Below are 11,052 nucleotides of genomic sequence, written 5' to 3'. Positions count from 1 at the left end.
TCCAATCTCTTCCTTTTCACATTGTTTATCATTATATTATTTTCATCTAATGTCTTTTCTACCTTCCTCTTTGTTGTTCAATCACTCAGTCATGTCTGACTCTTTGTGACCCCATGGACTGCAGCAGGCCTGGCTTCCCTGTCCTTCACCATCCCAGAGCTTGTTCAAACCTATGTCCATCGAGTCACTGATGCCATCCAACCATCTCATCCTCTGTTGTCCCCTTCTCCACCTGCCTTCAATCTTTCCCAGCATCAGGGTCTTAGCTAATGAGTCAGTTCTTCGCATCAGGTGGCAAAACTATTGGAGCTTCAGCATCAGTCCTTCTAATGAATATTCAAGATTGATTTCCTTTAGGACTGATTGGTTTGATCTCCTTGCAGTCCAAGGAACTCTCAAGAGTCTTCTCCAGCACCACAGTTCAAAGGCATTCTTTGGTGTTCGCCTTCTTTATGGTCTAACTCTCACATCTATACATGACTACTGGAAAAATTATAGCTGTGATTACATGGACCTTTGTTGGCAAAGTAATGTCTCTGCTTTGGAATATGCTATCTAGGTTTGTCATACCTTTTCTTCCAAGAAGCAAGTGTCTTTTAGTTTCCTGGCTGCAATCACCATCTGCAGTGATTTTGGAGCCCAAGAAAATAAAACCTGTCACTGTTTCCATTGTTTCCCCACCTATTTGCCATGAATTGATGGGACTGGATGCCATGATCTTTGTTTTTTGAATGTTGAGTTTTAAACCAACTTTTTCACTCTCCTCTTTCACTTTCATCAAGAGGCTCCTCAGTTCCTCTTCACTTTCTGCCATTAGGGTGGTGTCATCTGCATATTTGAGGTTATTGATATTTTTCCTGGCAATCTTGACTCCAACTTTTGCTTCATCCAGCCTACATGTCACTTGATGTACTCCACATAGAAGTTAAATAAGCAGGGTGATAATATACAGCTTTGACATACTCCTTTCCCAATTTGGAACCAGTCATTGTGTTCCATGCCCAGCTTTAGCTGTTGCTTCTTGAGCTGCATATAGGTTTCTCAGGAGACAGATAAGGTGGTCTGGTATTCCCATCTCTTAAGAATTTTCCACACTTTGTTGTGACCCACATAGTCAAAGACTTCAGTGTAGTCAATGAAGCAGAAGTAGATGTTTTTTTCTGGAATTCTCTTGCTTTTTCTATGATCTCTTGCTTTTTCTATGATGTTGGCAATTTGATCTCTGGTTCCTCTGCCTTTTCTAAATCCAGCTTGAACATTTGGAAGTTCTTGGTTTACACACTATTTAGAGAGCTTATCCTTAAGTAGGTTGACAAGGAGTCCAGAGCTCTTGAGGAGGAAGTGGTCCAGGCCCTGGAGAAGGATAAAGGGGTCTGAAGCTCTCAAGAAGGAGAAAAGGACAAACTTTTTTTTCTACATTGCTTTGTCTTAGTCAATATAACAATGTATCTTGCTCAAAGACGTGTTTCTCCTTAACAAGAACCTTCTGACTAATCTTGTTATCTTAAGATGTATGTTGGGGGAGTGGGTCCGGTAAAATCTTTCTATTGTTAGTTCTAATCTTGTTATCTTATATTGTGGGAGTGGGTCTGGTAAGACCCTTTACTGTAAGAAGGTATATAACTCCCTTTCAAAGCATAGGGAGCAGAGCACTCGCTGTTCCCCTTTTCATGTATGTGTCAGAGCTTTCTCTGTCCCTTTTTATACTTCAAGAGAACTCTCCTACACAAAAGCTCTTGAGTGATCAAGACTGGCCCCTGGTCCCAAAGCTAAATCTTCTTCTTCGGAGTCCACAAAACCGACACCATTCACCATAAACTATCACAATTAAAGCCTGGCTTGGAGAATTTTGAGCATTACTTTATTAGCATGTGAGGTCAGCGCCATCATGCAGCAGTCTGAACATTCTTTGGCATTGCCCTTCTTTGGGATTGGAATGAAAACTGACATTTTCCACTCCTATGGCCACTGCTGAGCTTTCCATATTTGCTGGCATATTGACCTTTTCCAGTCCTGTGGCCACTGCTGAGTTTTTCAAATTTGCTGGCATATTGAGTGCAGAACTTTCACAGCATCATCTTTTAGTACTTGAAATAGCTCAGCTGGAATTCCATTGCCCCACTAGTTTTGTTCTTAGTGATGCTTCCTAGCTCACTTGACTTCACATTCCAGGATGTCTGGTTCTAAGTGAGTGATCACACCATCATGGTTGTCTGGGTCATGATTATGATTATAATTATAATCTTTATGATTATGTTTATACTTTTTTGCATAGTTTTTCTATCTATTCTTTCCACTTCTTAATATCTTCTTCTTGTTAAGTCCATATCATTTCTGTCCATTTTTATGCCCATCTTTGCATGTTCCCTTGGTATCTCTAATTTTCTTGAAGAGATCTCTAGTCTTTCTCATTCTATTGTTTTCCTCTATTTCTCTGCATTGATCACTGAGGAAGGCTTTCTTATCTCTACTTGCTATTCCTTGGAACTCTGCAATCAGATGGGTATATTTTTCCTTTTCTCTTTTACCTGTAGCTTCTCTTCTTTTCTCAGCTGTTTGTAAGGCCTTCACAGACAGGCATTTTGCTTTTTTTCATTTCTTTTTCCTGGGGACGGTTTTGATCACTTTCTCCCGTACAATGGCACAAACCTCTGTCTGTAGTTCTTCAGGCACTCTATCACATCTAATCCCTTGAATCTATTTGTCACTTCCACTGTATAATCATAAGGGATTTGATTTAGGTCATACTTCATTGGTCTAGTGGTTTTCCCTGCTTTCTTCAAATTAAGACTGAATTTTCCAATATTGTCCTTCTTAACAGACTATAAAATGTCTCACCAATACCAATGCTTATATTCATGCCTTTGTTCTCTCTTCTTCCTGTCTCCTCTGGATATTTTTCCCAGAAAAAAAAATCCTTTATTTTTAATACAATTTCCTCACATATGGGCATTTATTCTTTCTTCTCTTTCTCCTGACTCAGTATACAAATGATGTCATGCTTAAAATTCTAAGCTCACTTCTTCTACCTTTTAAGCTATTACCACATCTCCCTCTTTACTCTTATTTTTACCATCTAACTTTTTCCAAATAAACTGTACTTGTGATGTTTAGTTTGCACTCTAAACCACTGTCAGTCCCTTGAAATCTGACCTCAACCTCCATCACTCTGCTTAAACTGCTCTTTTTTTGTTTTGTTTTGTTTTGAATTAATTTATTTATGTTAATTGGAGGCTAATTACTTTACAATATTGTAGTGGTTTTTGCCATACACTGACAAGAATCAGGTGCACATGTGTTCCCCATCCTGAACCCCCCCTCCCACCTCCCTCCCCATCCCATCCCTCTGGGTCATCCCAGTGCACCAGCCCTGAGCACTCTGTCTCATACATCGAATCTGGACTGGTGATCTATTTCACATGTGGTAATATACATGTCTCGATGCTATTCTCTCAAATCATCCCACCCTCACCTTCTCCCATAGAGTCCAAAAGTCTGTTTTTATATCTGTGTGTCTTTTGCTGTCTCACATATAGGGTCATCATTACCATCTTCCTAAATTCCATATATATGCCTTAATATACACTATTGGTGTTTTTCTTTCTGACTTACTTCACCCTGTATAATAGGTTCCAGTTTCATCACCTCATTAGACCTGATTCAAATGCATTCTTTTTAATAGCTGAGTAGTATTCCATTGTGTATATGTACCACAGCTTTCTTATCCATTCATCTGCCACTGGACATCCAGGTTGCTTCCATGTCCTGGCTATTATAAACAGTGCTGCGATGAACATTGGGATACATGTGTCTCTTTCAGACCTGGTTTCCTCGGTGTGTATGCCCAGAAGTGGGATTGCTGGGTCATATGGTAGTTCTACTTCCAGTTTTTTAAGGAATCTCCACACTGTTCTCCATAGTGGCTGTACTAGTTTGCATTCCCACCAACAGTGTAAGAGGGTTCCCTTTTTCTCTGCACCCTCTCCAGCATTTATTGTTTGTAGACTTTTTGATAGCAGCCATTCTGACCAGCGTGAGATGGTACCTCATTGTGGTTTTAATTTGCATTTCTCTGATAATGAGTAATGTTGAGCATCTTTTCCTGTGTTTGTTAGCCATCTGTATGTCTTCTTTGGAGAAATGTCTATTTAGTTCTTTGGCCCATTTTTTGATTGGGCCATTAACTTTTCTGGAATTGAGCTGCAGGAGCTGCTTGTATATTTTGGAGATTAATTCTTTGTCAGTTACTTTCTTTGCTATTATTTTCTCCCACTCTGAAGGCTGTCTTTTCACCTTGCTTATAGTTTCCTTTGTTGTGCAAAAGCTTTTAAGTTTAATTAGATCCCATTTGTTTATGTTTGCTTTTATTTCCATTACTCTGGGAGGTGGGTCATAGAGGATCCTCTGTGATTTATGTCAGAAAGTGTTTTGCCTATGTTCTCCTCTAGGAATTTTATAGTTTCTGGTCTTACATTTAGATTTTTAATCCATTTTGAGTTTATCTTTGTGCTGGGAAAACTGATCGACCAACTTGTAAAAGAATGAAATTAGAACACTTTCTAACACCATACACAAAAATAAACTGCTCTTTTGAGGGTCATTAAAGTACAGACAAACTGATAACTATTTTTTGTTTGTTTGTTTGTTTCTTTTTGTTTTCATTTTTCTCAACCTTTCAGTGATATCAAGGAATGTTGGCAAATAATCACTTCTGGACAATAATCATCCTGGTCCTTCATCTCCTTATGCCTCTGTTTATCTGACTCCTACCATTTTCTAAGACTAGATCCTGCACAGGGATGTGTGTAGTTTTTGCTCTTCCTTCTGTGGATCAAAAAAAGAAAAAAGACAGTCCACAATGGATCCCTTCACAACCAAAATAAAGTCCAAATGCTCACCCTGCCTACCAAAGCTCTCCATTTGTTACACCCATACCACCTTCCTAACATCACTGAAACATAGTCCATTCTTACATCTACTTCTAATCAAAATGAATTATTTTCCAATTCCTAAATACTTCTTGAACTCCAAGTGCAGTTTTCACTCCATATACCTTATGAACAGTTTAAACTCTTTGTCATGAGCATAAAAGTAATGAGGAAGCATTGTCATATTTATGTAACTACTTTATCTGTGAACTTGAATAGTCCTGAAAATTATATTCAGAAAATTATAATTGACTAAGGTGTCTCATTATTCATTGAGAGTCAATGAGGTGCAATTACTACAAATTGAACTTAAGAATTGTTCAGTATTTGCAGATGGAGACTACAGGAGAAGCGGTAAAAAATTAGAGAAAAAGAACATTCTCAGCTGTTTTTTAAACCATTTTAATCTCTTACTAAACTTCTTGGGTGCTACTGCACACATTAATATTTAAGTTTTTCTAAACTTCCATTTAAACAGCAAGTCCATCCCTCAAGCAGAGAGTTAGTAAATTATTTCTTAGAATTCTTCCTTCTTCCATCTGCATCTACTCCTACAATTTCCTTACCCTTTTTGTGTAGCCTATTCAGTTTCATCCAGTTGTCTCTTGTTTTTGAAACATTTTATTTGTGTGAAGACTAAATCCCCATTTCCTCCTTTTTGATCTTCATTTAGTCTTGATTACAAACCTAACTGAATTATGGTCAGTATTATTTAGCTCCTTCCTCCACCCACTCACCTTTATGAGACCAGTCACATCATCTACTTTGAAAAAACAGTTTTTATGATGGCTCGCTTTTCATGATTGCTTTAGCATGGATCAAAAAGAAAAGCCATTCTATAAAATCTATGTTTTCCAGAGTAAGCAAACACTAAGAAAGAACAGAGACCTCTGAAAATTTTTGGTAGTTTGGGGTTTAGTTAAATATATAAAATGCACTAGAATAACATTGAAGAAGAGTTTTAAGATAATTTAAAAGTTTATTCTCTTATTCCATAAAAAGACCAACCAGTGGCTGGCTAAACAATAGAATGTTAAGTTTTAATTCCTCTCATTTGAAAGCAATTCTCTCTAATGGCAATAATATTAACATATTTAAGATTCAGGGCACAGAGCTAGATAAACGGAAGGATACCTACTCTTTCCATCTTTGCTAGCCAAAATTCCATTCCTGAAAACCCTTTTCCTACATCCATCAGAAAAGATCTATAAACAGTAAAGGCACCATAACGGAAACAATAGAAAATATTTTCTTACTTTATCTGCTATAGAAAATCATGTAATCATACATATTAAAACTAAACAGGGTGACCATTTATTTCAGTGTTTTCTAAATAGCTTTGTGGAGATTTCTTATTCTGCATGCATGCTATGTAACTTCAGTTGTGTCAGACTCTTTGCAACCCCATGTACTATAGCCCACCAAGCTTCTCTGTTCATGGAATTCTCCAGGCAAGAAGACTGGCATGGGTTGTCATGGCCCCTTCCAGAGGATCTTTCCAATCCAGGGAATGAACCCATGTCTCATATGTCTCCTGCATTGGCAGGCAGGTTCTTTACCACTAGAGCAACCTGGGAAGCCCCAGATCTCTTGTTCTATAGTATATTATTAGGTGTGGTTCCATGATTAAATAAGGTGAGGGTTGTTACATTAATTAAGCTTAAGTCTAGACTAAACTAGGATTGATTTTAGGAATCTCTTTGGAAAGGTAACTCAGCTTTTCTGCTGTCATTTTATTTGCAAAGAGGCAAGATAATTAGCCTAGGTCATGGATAGCAAAACTAGAGCCATAACACAGTTCTAGATTCCAAACCCAGGGCTATTTATGAAATAAAATGAAAGTCGCTCAGTCGTGTCCAACTCTTTGTGACCACATGGATTGTAGCCTGCCAGGCTCATCTGTCCATGGAGTTCTCCAGGCAAGAATACTGGAGTGGGTAGCCATTCCCTTCTCCAGGAGATCTTCCCAACCCAGGGATTGAACCCAGGTCTCCGTCATTACAGGTGGATTCTTTACTATATACACCACCAGGGAAGCCCAAAGAATACTGGAGTGGATAGCCTATCCCTTCTCCAGGGGATCTTCAACCCAGGAATCGAACTAGGGTCTCCCATGTTACAGGCAGATTCTTTACCAGCTGAATTACCAGGGAAGCCCAGAGCTATCTATACTGCATGCCAGTAGATTCTATTAATTTAATAAAATTGTACTAAGGATAATACCCATGAAAATTTATAGAATATATCCAAACACATCTGACTTTTCCTTCTTTTATTCCTTTCCATGAGAACACAAACCAGATATGTTATCTTTTAAAGTATTCTGGGGTTTATCGATCAAAACATGGACATGGTCAGGAAAAAGTTAACACAGAGATAATCATATTTCCTCTCTTCTTGTTCTTTCTTCCAATCAAAACACAAACCAAACCAAACAAAAATTCCAAATTAAGCAGCTCAAAAATTCTGTGCAAAGAGAAAAATTATTTTATTAAAAACAAATATTTTAGTTAGAATTAAGACATCAGAATAAAAGATCAAACAAAGGTAATAGTACAATTGCCTTTGTTCTACATCATGCAAAAAAAATAATCTGGTTATTTTCTTAATTAGTGAACAAAAAGATCACACTTAAACAATGTCTCCAATGAAGATATAAACAGATGAGTTTAAAAAGAGTTCTTAGTATCAAGCGGGCAGAGGTTACTCCTAAGGAACCCAAGAAGATAAAGCCAAGCCAATAAGAGAAGAAGAAAGAAGTGGTACGGAGTAGAGTAATTCCTCTAAAAGTTTCTCTCTTCCAAGTCTTCCATTTGTAAATGAGTAACATTTCTCAAATTATTTTGTTAAAAGACATTTTCATAATCTAGATTTATCATTTCAAATCTTTGGACAATAAATGTTAACAGCAAAGATTATTCTCCCAAAGGTATCAATAGCATGAACTCCAATTTGTTCAAGTCCCTTTTTAATCTCTGAAAGATGCCTTGCAAATGCCCCAAGAACAAGGATAAAAATTACAATCCCTTTTCCAAAGTGGGTGCCTAGAGTAGGAAGCAGTAAATGGAACACGACCCAAAAAAATTAAGTTTCATTCTGACCCCTAAAATAATTTAGGGGCAGTCTCTATCATTCAATCAAAGCTGTATGCTGTGTCATTATAAAGCTAACTGAAAAAAATAGGAGAGATGTAGATATTTCCCTATGATTGTTATTCATTTTAATGATATTCAAGGCCATATTGATTCCTGTAATAAACAGTCTCCCAGGTAACCACCAAAAACTGGATTTTTGCTTAATCAACTAGGCTAATTAAGGCTTCTGTTCTGATCTTTGGATGACAAGGCAGAGTGTGGCTTCAATCAAATTGCTGGTTGACTCTTCCATGGGCCTAAATCATACCCAGCAATGTAATCAAACCAGTTTGGCTAAATTACACACCATATATCAGTAAATGGCTTTTCTGGGTCACTAGCCTACACACAATCTGGCATTAAAGTATAGTAGATAAAAAGAAATGTTTTAACATTTCCAAGAAACTCACATGCTTTACTTAAGGTTTTAACTAATAAGAAACTATTAGAAGAAAAAAAGAGAGACATGAAAGCATAACAACATCATGTCCATCCCAAACGTCATTAGCTGCAATCTTTAATCAGGCACTCACTCCAGTTACTGGGCGGTATCGCCAACCTCCCAGAGGGAAGTCAGCCACAGACCAAGAATGAGAAAACCAATTTGAAAAAGAAAAAAAAAAACCAGAACCTGAATGATAACTGAGCCCAGATGGAACTGGCCCTTTTTAAAGGCCACCAGTAAAATTCAAGCCACAAGAGAAATTTCCTGAAGAGGAAAAATACTGTTTTCCCCTCTATACTAGAAAGGAAAATGAACATACTCAACTGGACCCACCAGCAGAGGCTCTTCCCAATTTTTAGTGTGGAACACAAGGTTCATGAGCAGGAGTTATAGGCTAAATTAGGAACTGCACCAGTGTAGGAAAGCAGCAGCTGTTTCTTATTATTTGCGTATATTTTTCTTAAGGGGAAAAACGTGGGTGGAGTGCCACAGTGTACTGCTGTGCAGACCTCCCAAAATGGCAAGGGCAGAGCACTGACTTTCCTCTGCTACCATTAAGGATATGATCAAGAGATCTATCCAAAGACACTCCAGCAGAAATAGAACCTGTCACATGGTCACTGGCATGCAGTTCTATAAAAGAAAAAATGGATTGAGAGACAGCTTTTTAAAAATGCACTTAAAATTTTGATTACAAATAATACCAAGAAGAACTGGATTTACATATAACCAAACACTAAACATCATAAGTCTCTACAAACCTATGTTAGTTACTTAATAGTTTAAATCACATGAGCTGTGGCTAAAATATTAATACATTCTACTAAAAACCATGAACTGGGAGTAAAGGCAGCCAAGAGAAAAATACCCAAACCTCTCCCATCCTCTCACAGATGTACTGCAAAACACCCCTCTTTGCCCACATCCATTTAGAAGCAGAAGGCCAGGCAGCCCCAGGGGCGAAGGACAGGGAAGGGCAGAGAATGGATCCAGAGGAGCAGTGAATGCTAACCAGCATAATTCTGTGGCCTCTGCTCTTAGCAGGGCAGGATGAGTGGGGTTCCCTGCTGGCTCAAATGGCAAAGAATCCTGCCTGCCGTGCGAGAGACCTAGGTTCGATCCCTAGGTTGGGAAGATGCCCTGAAGAAAGGAATGGCAACCCATTCCAGTACTCTTGACTGGAGAATTCCATGGACAGAGGAGCTTGGTGGGCTAAAGTCCATGGGGTTGCAAAAAGTTGGACACAACTGAGTGACTAACAATGTAATGTAATGAGTGAGGCTTTTCAAACCTAAGTCAGTTCAGTTCAGTTCAGTCGCTCAGTTGTGTCTGACTCCTGGATGACAGCACGCCAGGCTTCCTTGTCCATCACCAACTCCCAGAGCTTGCTCAAACTCATGTCCATCGAGTCAGTGATGCTATCCAACCACCTCATTCTCTGTTGTGCCCTTCTCCTCCTGCCTTCAATCTTTCCCAGCCTCAGGATCTGTTCCAATGAGTCGGCTCTTTACGTAGGTTCTTTTTTTTTGGATAAATGTCTATTCAAGTCCTTTCCCTTAATCAGATTATTGGCTTGTACTTGATGACACTTTTAAACTGCTCAATCAACCAACTCTGATGCCTGCTCTGACTCTGTACTCCCAGGGATGTAATCCAGTAAACCAGTACATTCTATCTGCAGTGGCCAGAATAATGGCCATTAAAAGATATCCATGTTCTAATCCCGGAAATCTATGAATATGTTTTCTCAGGTACTTTGCAGATGTGATTTAAGTTCAGTTCAGTCACTCAGCTGTGTCCGACTCTTTGAGACCCCATAGACTGCAGCACGTCAGGCTTCCCTGTCCATCACCAACTCCCAGAGCTTGGAGGCAGGGGCAGGGGGTAGCGATCATAAAGAGTCAGACATGACTTAGCAACTAAACAACGAATCAACAATAATTTAAAGTAGAAATTTTCACATCTAATATTAAGACATTTTCATTTATTGGAAGATCAAAAGATCAAGCAATACTTGGTCTGCACCCTTGGGGAACAAAAATGGCTGAAACTGAATAGTCACTTATCCTCTAGGTAAGGACATAAACGTTCTAACTGGCTGTGAACACTACAAGTCACTAATATATGCATATATAGTTAAACTCATGGAGAAGGAAATGGCAATTCACTCCAATATTCTTGCCTAGAGAATCCTATGGACAGAGGAGCCTGGTGGGCTGCTGTCCATAGGGTCACAAAGAGTTGGACACAACTGAAGCGACCTATCATGCATGCATGCATTGGAGAAGGAAATGGCAACCCACTCCAGTATTCTTGCCTGGAGAATCCCAGAGACAGGGGAGCCTGGTGGGCTGCCATCTTTGGGGACGCACAGAGTCGGACACGACTGAACTGACTTAGTGGCAGCAGCAGCAGCAGCAACAGCTATACTCAATGAATGCTCAAACCACCGCACAATTGCACTCATTCACAAGCTAGTAATGCTCAAAATTATCCAAGCCAGCCTTCAGCAATACGTGAACCGTGAATTTCCAGTTGTTCAAGC

This window comes from Muntiacus reevesi, chromosome 14 (assembly GCF_963930625.1).
Source record: "Muntiacus reevesi chromosome 14, mMunRee1.1, whole genome shotgun sequence".
Lineage (NCBI taxonomy): Eukaryota > Metazoa > Chordata > Mammalia > Artiodactyla > Cervidae > Muntiacus > Muntiacus reevesi.
Note: the sequence above shows the minus strand (reverse complement) of the source record.